This window comes from Phalangium opilio, unplaced genomic scaffold (assembly GCF_054372755.1).
Source record: "Phalangium opilio isolate 3A_F unplaced genomic scaffold, DU_Popi_V2 ptg000352l_1, whole genome shotgun sequence".
Lineage (NCBI taxonomy): Eukaryota > Metazoa > Arthropoda > Arachnida > Opiliones > Phalangiidae > Phalangium > Phalangium opilio.
In genome coordinates, this window is record NW_028324228.1 from 6,903,451 (window position 1) to 6,917,984 (window position 14,534).

Genomic DNA, 14,534 nt, shown 5'->3' on the forward strand with positions numbered 1-14,534 from the left:
CACCGCTCCTGGGTGGGCTCGAACCACCAAACCTATTGGTTAACAGCCGAACGCGCTAACCATTGAGCCACGGAAGCTCAGAAATTAAATGGTTGTCACGTATTGTGGAAAAGGTTCGACATTTTACGTCACATCTGAGACCTCACAACACCGCTCCCGGATGGGCTCGAACCACCAACATTTCGGTTAACAGCCGAACGCGCTAACCATTGCGCCACGGAAGCCCAACAATTATATGGTCGTCAGGAATTGTGGAAAAACTCTGAATTTTACGTTACATCTAAGACCTCACATCACCGCTCCCGGATGGGCTCGAACCACCAACTTTTCGGTTAACAGCCGAACGCGCTAACCATTGCGCCACGGAAGCCCAAAAATTAAATGGTGGTCAGGTATTGTGGAAAAAGTTTGGCTTTTTACGTTACATTTGAGATCCCACAACACCGCTCCCGGGTGGGCTCGAACCACAAACCTATTGTTTACCAGCTGAACGCGCTAACCATTGAGCCACGGAAGCTCAGAAATTAAATGGTTGTCACGTATTGTGGAAAAGTTTTGACATTTTACGTCACATCTGAGACCTCACAACACCGCTCACGGATGGGCTCGAACCACCAACCTTTCGGTTAACAGCCAAACGCGCTAACCATTACGCCACGGAAGCCCAAAAATTAAATGTTCGTCAGGTATTGTGGAAAAACTTTGACTTTTTACATCACATCTGAGACCTCACAACAACGCTCACGGATGGGCTCGAACCACCAACCTTTCGGTCAACAGCCGAACGCGCTAACCATTGGGCCACGGAAGCCCAAAAATTAAATGGTCGTCAGGTATTGTGGAAAAACTTTGGGTTTTTACGTTACATTTGAGATCTTACAACACCGCTCCCGGGTGGGCTCGAACCACCAACCTTTCGGTTAACAGCTTTACGCGCTAACCATTGCGCCACGGAAGCCCAAAAATTAAATGGTCGTCAGGTATTGTGGAAAAACTTTGGCTTTTTACGTTACATTTGAGATCCCACAACACCGCTCCCGGTTGGGCTCGAACCACAAACCTATTGGTTAACAGCTGAACGCGCTAACCATTGCGCCACGGAAGCCCAAAAATTAAATGGTCGTCAGGTATTGTTGAAAAACTGACTTGGTATGTCACATCTGAGACCTCACAACACCGCTCTCGGGTGGGCTCGAACCAGCAACCTTTCGGTTAACAGCCGAACGCGCTAACCATTGCGACACGGAAGCCCAAAAATTAAATGGTCGTCAGGTATTGTGGAAAAACTTTGGCTTTTTACGTCACATCTGAGAACTCACAACACCGCTCCCGGATGGGCTTGAACCACAAACCTTTTGAATAACAGCTGAACGCGCTAACCATTGCGCCACGGAGGCCCAAAAATTAAATGTTCGTCAGTTATTGTGGAAAAACTCTGAATTTTACGTTACATCTAAGACCTCACATCACCGCTCCCGGATGGGCTCGAACCACCAACCTTTCGGTTAACAGCCGACGGCGCTAACCATTGCGCCACGGAAGCCCAACAATTATATGGTCGTCAGGAATTGTGGAAAAACTTTGGCTTTTTACATTACATTTGAGATACCACAACACCGCTCCCGGGTGGGCTCGAACCACAAACCTATTGGTGAACAGCCGAACGCGCTAACCATTGAGCCAAGGAAGCTCAGAAATTAAATGGTTCTCACGTATTGTGGAAAAGTTTTGACATTTTACGTCACATCTGAGACCTCACAACACCGCTCCCGGATGGGCTCGAACCACCAACTTTTCGGTTAACAGCCGAACGCGCTAACCATTGCGCCACGGAAGCCCAAAAATTAAATGGTGGTCAGGTATTGTGGAAAAACTTTGGCTTTTTACGTTACATTTGAGATCCCACAACACCGCTCCCGGGTGGGCTCGAACCACAAACCTATTGGTTACCAGCTGAACGCGCTAACCATTGAGCCACGGAAGCTCAGAAATTAAATGGTTGTCACGTATTGTGGAAACGTTTTGACATTTTACGTCACTTCGAGCCCACCCGGGAGCGGTGTTGTGAGGTCTCACATGTAACGTAAAAATCCAAAGTTTTTCCACAATACCTGACGAACATTTAATTTTTGGGCTTCCGTGGCGCAATGGTTAGAGCGTTCGGCTGTTAACCGAAAGGTTGGTGGTTCGAGCCCATCCGTGAGCGGTGTTGTGAGGTCTCAGATGTGACGTAAAAATCCAAAGTTTTTCCACAATGCCTGACGAACATTTAATCTTTGGGTTTCCGTGGCGCAATGGTTAGCGCGTTCGGCTGTTAACCGAAAGGTTGGTGGTTCGAGCCCACCCGGGAGCGGTGTTGTGAGCTCTCACATGTAACGTAAAATGCCAAAGTGTTTCCACAATACCCGACGACCATTCAATTTTTGGGCTTCCGTGGCGCAATGGTTAGAGCGTTCGGCTGTTAACCGAAAGGTTGGTGGTTCGAGCCCATCCGTGAGCGGTGTTGTGAGGTCTCAGATGTGACGTAAAAAGTCAAAGTTTTTCCACAATGCCTGACGAACATTTAATTTTTTGCTTCCGTGGCGCCATGGTTAGCGCGTTCGGCTGTTAACCGAAAGGTTGGTGGTTCGAGCCCACCCGGGAGCGGTGTTGTGAGCTCTCACATGTAACGTAAAAAGTCAAAGTGTTTCCACAATACCCGACGACCATTTAATTTTTGGGCTTCCGTGGCGCAATGGTTAGCGCGTTCGGCTGTTAACCGAAAGGTTGGTGGTTCGAGCCCATCCGTGAGCGGTGTTGTGAGGTCTCAGATGTGACGTAAAAAGTCAAAGTTTTTCCACAATACCTGACGAACATTTAATTTTTGGGCTTCCGTGAAGCAATGGTTAGCGCGTTCGGCTGTTAACCGAAAGGTTGGTGGTTCGAGCCCATCCGGGAGCGGTGTTGTGAGGTCTTAGATGTAACGTAAAATTCAGAGTTTTTGAAAAATAACTGACGAACATTTAATTTTTGGGCTTCCGTGGCGCAATGGTTAGCGCGTTCGGCTGTTAACCGAAAGGTTGGTGGTTCGAGCCCACCCGGGAGCGGTGTTGTGAGATCTCACATGTAACGTAAAAATCCAAAGTTTTTCCACAATACCTGACGAACATTTAATCTTTGGGTTTCCGTGGCGCAATGGTTAGCGCGTTCGGCTGTTAACCGAAAGGTTGGTGGTTCGAGCCCACCCGGGAGCGGTGTTGTGAAATCTCACATGTAACCTAAAAATCCAAAGTTTTTCCACAATACCTGACGAACATTTCATATTTGGGCTTCCGTGGCGCAATGGTTAGCGCGATCGGCTGTTAACCGAAAGGTTGGTGGTTCGAGACCATCCGGGAGCGGTGTTGTGAGGTCTTAGATGTAACGTAAAATTCAGAGTTTTTTAAAAATAACTGACGAACATTTAATTTTTGGGCTTCCGTGGCGCAATGGTTAGAGCGTTCGGCTGTTAACCGAAAGGTTGGTGGTTCGAGCCCACCCGGGAGCGGTGTTGTGATCTCTCACATGTAACGTAAAAAGCCAAAGTGTTTCCACAATACCCGACGACCATTTAATTTTTGGGCTTCCGTGGCGCAATGGTTAGCGCGTTCGGCTGTTAACCGAAAGGTTGGTGGTTCGAGCCCATCCGTGAGCGGTGTTTTGAGGTCTCAGATTTGACGTGAAAAGTCAAAGTTTTTCCACAATAACTGACGAACATTTAATTTTTGGGCTTCCGTGAAGCAATGGTTCGCGCGTTCGGCTGTTAACCGAAAGGTTGGTGGTTCGAGCCCACCCGGGAGCGGTGTTGTGAAATCTCACATGTAACCTTAAAATCCAAAGTTTTTCCACAATACCTGACGAACATTTAATTTTTGGGCTTCCGTGGCGCAATGGTTAGCGCGTTCGGCTGTTAACCGAAAGGTTGGTGGTTCGAGCCCATCCGGGAGCGGTGTTGTGAGGTCTTAGATGTAACGTAAAATTCTGAGTTTTTTAAAAATAACTGACGAACATTTAATTTTTGGGCTTCCGTGGCGCAATGGTTAGAGCGTTCAGCTGTTATTCAAAAGGTTTGTGGTTCGAGCCCATCCGGGAGCGGTGTTGTGAAGTCTCAGATGTGACGTAAAAAGTCAAAGTTTTTCCACAATACCTGACGAACATTTAATCTTTGGGCTTCTGTGGCGCAATGGTTAGCGCGTTCGGCTGTTAACCGAAAGGTTGGTGGTTCGAGCCCACCCGGGAGCGGTGTTGTGAGCTCTCACATGTAACGTAAAAAGCCAAAGTGTTTCTACAATACCCGACGACCATTTAATTTTTGGGCTTCCGTGGCGCAATGGTTAGAGCGTTCGGCTGTTAACCGAAAGGTTGGTGGTTCGAGCCCATCCGTGAGCGGTGTTGTGAGGTCTCAGATGTGACGTAAAAATCCAAAGTTTTTCCACAATGCCTGACGAACATTTAATCTTTGGGTTTCCGTGGCGCAATGGTTAGCGCGTTCGGCTGTTAACCGAAAGGTTGGTGGTTCGAGCCCACCCAGGAGCGGTGTTGTGAGCTCTCACATGTAACGTAAAATGCCAAAGTGTTTCCACAATACCCGACGACCATTCAATTTTTGGGCTTCCGTGGCGCAATGGTTAGCGCGTTCGGCTGTTAACCGAAAGGTTGGTGGTTCGAGCCCATCCGTGAGCGGTGTTGTGAGGCCTCAGATGTGACGTAAAAAGTCAAAGTTTTTCCATAATACCTGACGAACATTTAATTTTTGGGCTTCCGTGAAGCAATGGTTAGCGCGTTCGGCTGTTAACCGAAAGGTTGGTGGTTCGAGCCCATCCGGGAGCGGTGTTGTGAGGTCTTAGATGTAACGTAAAATTCAGAGTTTTTTAAAAATAACTGACGAACATTTAATTTTTGGGCTTCCGTGGCGCAATGGTTAGCGCGTTCGGCTGTTAACCGAAAGGTTGGTGGTTCGAGCCCACCCGGGAGCGGTGTTGTGAGATCTCACATGTAACGTAAAAATCCAAAGTTTTTCCACAATACCTGACGAACATTTAATCTTTGGGTTTCCGTGGCGCAATGGTTAGCGCGTTCGGCTGTTAACCGAAAGGTTGGTGGTTCGAGCCCACCCGGGAGCGGTGTTGTGAAATCTCACATGTAACCTAAAAATCCAAAGTTTTTCCACAATACCTGACGAACATTTCATTTTTGGGCTTCCGTGGCGCAATGGTTAGCGCGTTCGGCTGTTAACCGAAAGGTTGGTGGTTCGAGCCCACCCGGGAGCGGTGTTGTGAGCTCTCACATGTAACGTAAAAAGCCAAAGTGTTTCCACAATACCCGACGACCATTTAATTTTTGGGCTTCCGTGGCGCAATGGTTAGAGCGTTCGGCTGTTAACCGAAAGGTTGGTGGTTCGAGCCCATCCGTGAGCGGTGTTGTGAGGTCTCAGATGTGACGTAAAAATCCAAAGTTTTTCCACAATGCCTGACGAACATTTAATCTTTGGGTTTCCGTGGCGCAATGGTTAGCGCGTTCGGCTGTTAACCGAAAGGTTGGTGGTTCGAGCCCACCCGGGAGCGGTGTTGTGAGCTCTCACATGTAACGTAAAATGCCAAAGTGTTTCCACAATACCCGACGACCATTCAATTTTTGGGCTTCCGTGGCGCAATGGTTAGCGCGTTCGGCTGTTAACCGAAAGGTTGGTGGTTCGAGCCCATCCGTGAGCGGTGTTGTGAGGCCTCAGATGTGACGTAAAAAGTCAAAGTTTTTCCATAATACCTGACGAACATTTAATTTTTGGGCTTCCGTGAAGCAATGGTTAGCGCGTTCGGCTGTTAACCGAAAGGTTGGTGGTTCGAGCCCATCCGGGAGCGGTGTTGTGAGGTCTTAGATGTAACGTAAAATTCAGAGTTTTTTAAAAATAACTGACGAACATTTAATTTTTGGGCTTCCGTGGCGCAATGGTTAGCGCGTTCGGCTGTTAACCGAAAGGTTGGTGGTTCGAGCCCACCCGGGAGCGGTGTTGTGAGATCTCACATGTAACGTAAAAATCCAAAGTTTTTCCACAATACCTGACGAACATTTAATCTTTGGGTTTCCGTGGCGCAATGGTTAGCGCGTTCGGCTGTTAACCGAAAGGTTGGTGGTTCGAGCCCACCCGGGAGCGGTGTTGTGAAATCTCACATGTAACCTAAAAATCCAAAGTTTTTCCACAATACCTGACGAACATTTCATTTTTGGGCTTCCGTGGCGCAATGGTTAGCGCGATCGGCTGTTAACCGAAAGGTTGGTGGTTCGAGCCCATCCGGGAGCGGTGTTGTGAGGTCTTAGATGTAACGTAAAATTCAGAGTTTTTTAAAAATAACTGACGAACATTTAATTTTTGGGCTTCCGTGGCGCAATGGTTAGAGCGTTCAACTGTTAACCGAAAGGTTGGTGGTTCGAGCCCACCCGGGAGCGGTGTTGTGAGATCTCACATGTAACGTAAAAATCCAAAGTTTTTCCACAATACCTTGACGAACATTTAATCTTTGGGTTTCCGTGGTGCAATGGTTAGCGCGTTCGGCTGTTAACCGAAAGGTTGGTGGTTAGAGCCCACCCGGGAGCGGTGTTGTGAGCTCTCACATGTAACGCAAAAAGCCAAAGTGTTTCCACAATACCCGACGACCATTTAATTTTTGGGCTTCCGTGGCGCAATGGTTAGCGCGTTCGGCTGTTAACCGAAAGGTTGGGGTTCGAGCCCATCCGTGAGCGGTGTTGTGAGGTCTCAGATGTGACGTAAAAAGTCAAAGTTTTTCCACAATACCTGACGAACATTTAATTTTTGGGCTTCCGTGAAGCAATGGTTAGCGCGTTCGGCTGTTAACCGAAAGGTTGGTGGTTCGAGCCCACCCGGGAGCGGTGTTGTGAAATCTCACATGTAACCTAAAAATCCAAGGTTTTTCCACAATACCTGACGAACATTTAATTTTTGGGCTTCCGTGGCGCAATGGTTAGCGCGTTCGGCTGTTAACCGAAAGGTTGGTGGTTCGAGCCCATCCGGGAGCGGTGTTGTGAGGTCTTAGATGTAACGTAAAATTCAGAGTTTTTTAAAAATAACTGACGAACATTTAATTTTTGGGCTTCCGTGGCGCAATGGTTAGAGCGTTCAGCTGTTAACCGAAAGGTTGGTGGTTCGAGCCCACCCGGGAGCGGTGTTGTGAGCTCTCACATGTAACGTAAAATGCCAAAGTGTTTCCACAATACCCGACGACCATTCAATTTTTGGGCTTCCGTGGCGCAATGGTTAGCGCGTTCGGCTGTTAACCGAAAGGTTGGTGGTTCGAGCCCATCCGTGAGCGGTGTTGTGAGGCCTCAGATGTGACGTAAAAAGTCAAAGTTTTTCCATAATACCTGACGAACATTTAATTTTTGGGCTTCCGTGAAGCAATGGTTAGCGCGTTCGGCTGTTAACCGAAAGGTTGGTGGTTCGAGCCCATCCGGGAGCGGTGTTGTGAGGTCTTAGATGTAACGTAAAATTCAGAGTTTTTTAAAAATAACTGACGAACATTTAATTTTTGGGCTTCCGTGGCGCAATGGTTAGCGCGTTCGGCTGTTAACCGAAAGGTTGGTGGTTCGAGCCCACCCGGGAGCGGTGTTGTGAGATCTCACATGTAACGTAAAAATCCAAAGTTTTTCCACAATACCTGACGAACATTTAATCTTTGGGTTTCCGTGGCGCAATGGTTAGCGCGTTCGGCTGTTAACCGAAAGGTTGGTGGTTCGAGCCCACCCGGGAGCGGTGTTGTGAAATCTCACATGTAACCTAAAAATCCAAAGTTTTTCCACAATACCTGACGAACATTTCATTTTTGGGCTTCCGTGGCGCAATGGTTAGCGCGATCGGCTGTTAACCGAAAGGTTGGTGGTTCGAGCCCATCCGGGAGCGGTGTTGTGAGGTCTTAGATGTAACGTAAAATTCAGAGTTTTTTAAAAATAACTGACGAACATTTAATTTTTGGGCTTCCGTGGCGCAATGGTTAGAGCGTTCAACTGTTAACCGAAAGGTTGGTGGTTCGAGCCCACCCGGGAGCGGTGTTGTGAGATCTCACATGTAACGTAAAAATCCAAAGTTTTTCCACAATACCTGACGAACATTTAATCTTTGGGTTTCCGTGGTGCAATGGTTAGCGCGTTCGGCTGTTAACCGAAAGGTTGGTGGTTCGAGCCCACCCGGGAGCGGTGTTGTGAGCTCTCACATGTAACGCAAAAAGCCAAAGTGTTTCCACAATACCCGACGACCATTTAATTTTTGGGCTTCCGTGGCGCAATGGTTAGCGCGTTCGGCTGTTAACCGAAAGGTTGGGGTTCGAGCCCATCCGTGAGCGGTGTTGTGAGGTCTCAGATGTGACGTAAAAAGTCAAAGTTTTTCCACAATACCTGACGAACATTTAATTTTTGGGCTTCCGTGAAGCAATGGTTAGCGCGTTCGGCTGTTAACCGAAAGGTTGGTGGTTCGAGCCCACCCGGGAGCGGTGTTGTGAAATCTCACATGTAACCTAAAAATCCAAGGTTTTTCCACAATACCTGACGAACATTTAATTTTTGGGCTTCCGTGGCGCAATGGTTAGCGCGTTCGGCTGTTAACCGAAAGGTTGGTGGTTCGAGCCCATCCGGGAGCGGTGTTGTGAGGTCTTAGATGTAACGTAAAATTCAGAGTTTTTTAAAAATAACTGACGAACATTTAATTTTTGGGCTTCCGTGGCGCAATGGTTAGAGCGTTCAGCTGTTATTCAAAAGGTTTGTGGTTCGAGCCCATCCGGGAGCGGTGTTGTGAAGTCTCAGATGTGACGTAAAAAGTCAAAGTTTTTCCACAATACCTGACGAACATTTAATCTTTGGGCTTCCGTTGCACAATGGTTAACGCCGTCGGCTGTTAATCGAAAGGTTGGTGGTTCGAGACCATCCGGGAGCGGTGTTGTGAGGTCTTAGATGTAACGTAAAATTCAGAGTTTTTTAAAAATAACTGACGAATATTTAATTTTTGGTCTTCCGTGGCGCAATGGTTAGCGCGTTCGGCTGTTAACCGAAAGGTTGGTGGTTCGAGCCCACCCGGGAGCGGTGTTGTGAAATCTCACATGTAACCTAAAAATCCAATGTTTTTCCACAATACCTGACGAACATTTAATTTTTGGGCTTCCGTGGCGCAATGGTTAGCGCGATCGGCTGTTAACCGAAAGGTTGGTGGTTCGAGCCCATCCGGGAGCGGTGTTGTGAGGTCTTAGATGTAACGTAAAAAGCCAAAGTGTTTCCACAATACCCGACGACCATTTAATTTTTGGGCTTCCGTGGCGCAATGGTTAGCGCGTTCGGCTGTTAACCGAAAGGTTGGTGGTTCGAGCCCATCCGTGAGCGGTGTTGTGAGGTCTCAGATGTGACGTGAAAAGTCAAAGTTTTTCCACAATACCTGACGAACATTTAATTTTTGGGCTTCCGTGAAGCAATGGTTCGCGCGTTCGGCTGTTAACCGAAAGGTTGGTGGTTCGAGCCCACCCGGGAGCGGTGTTGTGAGCTCTCACATGTAACGTAAAAAGCCAAAGTGTTTCCACAATACCCGACGACCATTTAATTTTTGGGCTTCCGTGGCGCAATGGTTAGCGCGTTCGGCTGTTAACCGAAAGGTTGGTGGTTCGAGCCCATCCGTGAGCGGTGTTGTGAGGTCTCAGATGTGACGTGAAAAGTCAAAGATTTTCCACAATACCTGACGAACATTTAATTTTTGGGCTTCCGTGAAGCAATGGTTCGCGCGTTCGGCTGTTAACCGAAAGGTTGGTGGTTCGAGCCCACCCGGGAGCGGTGTTGTGAAATCTCACATGTAACCTAAAAATCCAAAGTTTTTCCACAATACCTGACGAACATTTACTCTTTGGGCTTCTGTGGCGCAATGGTTAGCGCGTTCGGCTGTTAACCGAAAGGTTGGTGGTTCGAGCCCACCCGGGAGCGGTGTTGTGAGATCTCACATGTAACGTAAAAATCCAAAGTTTTCCCACAATACCTGACGAACATTTAATCTTTGGGCTTCTGTGGCGCAATGGTTAGCGCGTTCGGCTGTTAACCGAAAGGTTGGTGGTTCGAGCCCACCCGGGAGCGGTGTTGTGAGCTCTCACATGTAACGTAAAAAGCCAAATTGTTTCCACAATACCCGACGACCATTTAATTTTTGGGCTTCCGTGGCGCAATGGTTAGCGCGTTCGGCTGTTAACCGAAAGGTTGGTGGTTCGAGCCCATCCGTGAGCGGTGTTGTGAGGTCTCAGATGTGACGTAAAAAGTCAAAGTTTTTCCACAATACCTGACGAACATTTAATTTTTGGGCTTCCGTGAAGCAATGGTTAGCGCGTTCGGCTGTTAACCGAAAGGTTGGTGGTTCGAGCCCACCCGGGAGCGGTGTTGTGAGGTCTTAGATGTAACGTAAAATTCAGAGTTTTTTAAAAATAACTGACGAACATTTAATTTTTGGGCTTCCGTGGCGCAATGGTTAGAGCGTTCAGCTGTTATTCAAAAGGTTTGTGGTTCGAGCCCATCCGGGAGCGGTGTTGTGAAGTCTCAGATGTGACGTAAAAAGTCAAAGTTTTTCCACAATACCTGACGAACATTTAATCTTTGGGCTTCCGTTGCACAATGGTTAACGCCGTCGGCTGTTAACCGAAAGGTTGGTGGTTCGAGACCATCCGGGAGCGGTGTTGTGAGGTCTTAGATGTAACGTAAAATTCAGAGTTTTTTAAAAATAACTGACGAACATTTAATTTTTGGTCTTCCGTGGCGCAATGGTTAGCGCGTTCGGCTGTTAACCGAAAGGTTGGTGGTTCGAGCCCACCCGGGAGCGGTGTTGTGAAATCTCACATGTAACCTAAAAATCCAATGTTTTTCCACAATACCTGACGAACATTTAATTTTCGGGCTTCCGTGGCGCAATGGTTAGAGCGTTCGGCTGTTAACCGAAAGGTTGGTGGTTCGAGCCCACCCGGGAGTGGTGTTGTGAGATCTCACATGTAACGTAAAAATCCAAAGTTTTTCTACAATACCTGACGAACATTTAATCTTTGGGTTTCCGTGGCGCAATGGTTAGCGCGTTCGGCTGTTAACCGAAAGGTTGGTGGTTCGAGCCCACCCGGGAGCGGTGTTGTGAGCTCTCACATGTAACGTAAAAAACCAAAGTGTTTCCACAATACCCGACGACCATTTAATTTTTGGGCTTCCGTGGCGCAATGGTTAGCGCGTTCGGCTGTTAACCGAAAGGTTGGTGGTTCGAGCCCATCCGTGAGCGGTGTTGTGAGGTCTCAGATGTGACGTGAAAAGTCAAAGTTTTTCCACAATACCTGACGAACATTTAATTTTTGGGCTTCCGTGAAGCAATGGTTCGCGCGTTCGGCTGTTAACCGAAAGGTTGGTGGTTCGAGCCCACCCGGGAGCGGTGTTGTGAAATCTCACATGTAACCTAAAAATCCAAAGTTTTTCCACAATACCTGACGAACATTTAATCTTTGGGCTTCTGTGGCGCAATGGTTAGCGCGTTCGGCTGTTAACCGAAAGGTTGGTGGTTCGAGCCCACCCGGGAGCGGTGTTGTGAGATCTCACATGTAACGTAAAAATCCAAAGTTTTCCCACAATACCTGACGAACATTTAATCTTTGGGCTTCTGTGGCGCAATGGTTAGCGCGTTCGGCTGTTAACCGAAAGGTTGGTGGTTCGAGCCCACCCGGGAGCGGTGTTGTGAGGTCTCAGATGTGACGTAAAAAGCCAAATTGTTTCCACAATACCCGACGACCATTTAATTTTTGGGCTTCCGTGGCGCAATGGTTAGCGCGTTCGGCTGTTAACCGAAAGGTTGGTGGTTCGAGCCCATCCGTGAGCGGTGTTGTGAGGTCTCAGATGTGACGTAAAAAGTCAAAGTTTTTCCACAATACCTGACGAACATTTAATTTTTGGGCTTCCGTGAAGCAATGGTTAGCGCGTTCGGCTGTTAACCGAAAGGTTGGTGGTTCGAGCCCACCCGGGAGCGGTGTTGTGAGGTCTTAGATGTAACGTAAAATTCAGAGTTTTTTAAAAATAACTGACGAACATTTAATTTTTGGGCTTCCGTGGCGCAATGATTAGAGCGTTCAGCTGTTATTCAAAAGGTTTGTGGTTCGAGCCCATCCGGGAGCGGTGTTGTGAAGTCTCAGATGTGACGTAAAAAGTCAAAGTTTTTTCACAATACCTGACGAACATTTAATCTTTGGGCTTCCGTTGCACAATGGTTAATGCGTCGGCTGTTAACCGAAAGGTTGGTGGTTCGAGCCCATCCGGGAGCGGTGTTGTGAGGTCTTAGATGTAACGTAAAATTCAGAGTTTTTTAAAAATAACTGACGAACATTTAATTTTTGGTCTTCCGTGGCGCAATGGTTAGAGCGTTCAGCTGTTATTCAAAAGGTTTGTGGTTCGAGCCCATCCGCGAGCGGTGTTGTGAGGTCTCAGATGTGACGTAAAAAGTCAAAGTTTTTCCACAATACCTGACGAACATTTAATTTTTGGGCTTCCGTGAAGCAATGGTTAGCGCGTTCGGCTGTTAACCGAAAGGTTGGTGGTTCGAGCCCACCCGGGAGCGGTGTTGTGAAATCTCACATGTAACGTAAAAATCCAAAGTTTTTCCACAATACCTGACGATCATTTAATCTTTGGGCTTCCGTTGCGCAATGGTTAACGCCGTCGGCTGTTATCCGAAAGGTTGGTGGTTCGAGCCCACCCGGGAGCGGTGTTGTGAGGTCTTAGATGTAACGTAAAATTCAGAGTTTTTTAAAAATAACTGACGAACATTTAATTTTTTGGCTTCCGTGGCGCAATGGTTAGAGCGTTCAGCTGTTATTCAAAAGGTTTGTGGTTCGAGCCCATCTGGGAGCGGTGTTGTGAAGACTCAGATGTGACGTAAAAAGTCAAAGTTTTTCCACAATACCTGACGAACATTTAATCTTTGGGCTTCCCTTGCACAATGGTTAACGCCGTCGGCTGTTAACCGAAAGGTTGGTGGTTCGAGCCCATCCGTGAGCGGTGTTGTGAGGTCTCAGATGTGACGTAAAAAGTCAAAGTTTTTCCACAATACCTGACGAACATTTAATTATTGGGCTTCCGTGAAGCAATGGTTAGCGCGTTCGGCTGTTAACCGAAAGGTTGGTGGTTCGAGCCCACCCGGGAGCGGTGTTGTGAGGTCTTAGATGTAACGTAAAATTCAGAGTTTTTTAAAAATAACTGACGAACATTTAATTTTTGGGCTTCCGTGGCGCAATGTTTAGAGCGTTCAGCTGTTATTCAAAAGGTTTGTGGTTCGAGCCCATCCGGGAGCGGTGTTGTGAAGTCTCAGATGTGACGTAAAAAGTCAAAGTTTTTCCACAATACCTGACGAACATTTAATCTTTGGGCTTCCGTTGCACAATGGTTAACGCCATCGGCTGTTAACCGAAAGGTTGGTGGTTCGAGCCCATCCGGGAGCGGTGTTGTGAGGTCTTAGATGTAACGTAAAATTCAGAGTTTTTTAAAAATAACTGACGAACATTTAATTTTTGGTCTTCCGTGGCGCAATGGTTAGAGCGTTCAGCTGTTATTCAAAAGGTTTGTGGTTCGAGCCCATCCGTGAGCGGTGTTGTGAGGTCTCAGATGTGACGTAAAAAGTCAAAGTTTTTCCACAATACCTGACGAACATTTAATATTTGGGCTTCCGTGAAGCAATGGTTAGCGCGTCCGGCTGTTAACCGAAAGGTTGGTGGTTCGAGCCCACCCGGGAGCGGTGTTGTGAAATCTCACATGTAACCTAAAAATCCAATGTTTTTCCACAATACCTGACGAACATTTAATTTTTGGGCTTCCGTGGCGCAATGGTTAGCGCGATCGCCTGTTAACCGAAAGGTTGGTGGTTCGAGCCCATCCGGGAGCGGTGTTGTGAGGTCTTAGATGTAACGTAAAATTCAGAGTTTTTTAAAAATAACTGACGAACATTTAATTTTCGGGCTTCCGTGGCGCAATGGTTAGAGCGTTCGGCTGTTAACCGAAAGGTTGGTGGTTCGAGCCCACCCGGGAGTGGTGTTGTGAGATCTCACATGTAACGTAAAAATCCAAAGTTTTTCTACAATACCTGACGAACATTTAATCTTTGGGTTTCCGTGGCGCAATGGTTAGCGCGTTCGGCTGTTAACCGAAAGGTTGGTGGTTCGAGCCCACCCGGGAGCGGTGTTGTGAGCTCTCACATGTAACGTAAAAAACCAAAGTGTTTCCACAATACCCGACGACCATTTAATTTTTGGGCTTCCGTGGCGCAATGGTTAGCGCGTTCGGCTGTTAACCGAAAGGTTGGTGGTTCGAGCCCATCCGTGAGCGGTGTTGTGAGGTCTCAGATGTGACGTGAAAAGTCAAAGTTTTTCCACAATACCTGACGAACATTTAATTTTTGGGCTTCCGTGAAGCAATGGTTCGCGCGTTCGGCTGTTAACCGAAAGGTTGGTGGTTCGAGCCCACCCGGGAGCGGT

The 14,534-nt window shown here is 47.5% G+C and overlaps 5 non-coding genes across 5 annotated transcripts; all 5 read left to right on the forward strand.

Annotated features, from left to right (window-relative positions):
* The first annotated feature begins 3,013 nt into the window (after positions 1–3,013).
* Positions 3,014–3,086, forward strand: TRNAN-GUU (transfer RNA asparagine (anticodon GUU)). Its single transcript has one exon. It is a non-coding gene; the product is annotated as a tRNA-Asn (tRNA).
* A 1,835-nt stretch (positions 3,087–4,921) lies between these two features.
* TRNAN-GUU (transfer RNA asparagine (anticodon GUU)) lies at positions 4,922–4,994 on the forward strand. Its single transcript has one exon. It is a non-coding gene; the product is annotated as a tRNA-Asn (tRNA).
* A 221-nt stretch (positions 4,995–5,215) lies between these two features.
* On the forward strand, positions 5,216–5,288 carry TRNAN-GUU (transfer RNA asparagine (anticodon GUU)). Its single transcript has one exon. It is a non-coding gene; the product is annotated as a tRNA-Asn (tRNA).
* Positions 5,289–5,949: 661 nt separating this feature from the next.
* On the forward strand, positions 5,950–6,022 carry TRNAN-GUU (transfer RNA asparagine (anticodon GUU)). The gene has a single exon. It is a non-coding gene; the product is annotated as a tRNA-Asn (tRNA).
* A 1,541-nt stretch (positions 6,023–7,563) lies between these two features.
* TRNAN-GUU (transfer RNA asparagine (anticodon GUU)) lies at positions 7,564–7,636 on the forward strand. The gene has a single exon. It is a non-coding gene; the product is annotated as a tRNA-Asn (tRNA).
* The last annotated feature ends 6,898 nt before the right edge of the window (positions 7,637–14,534 follow it).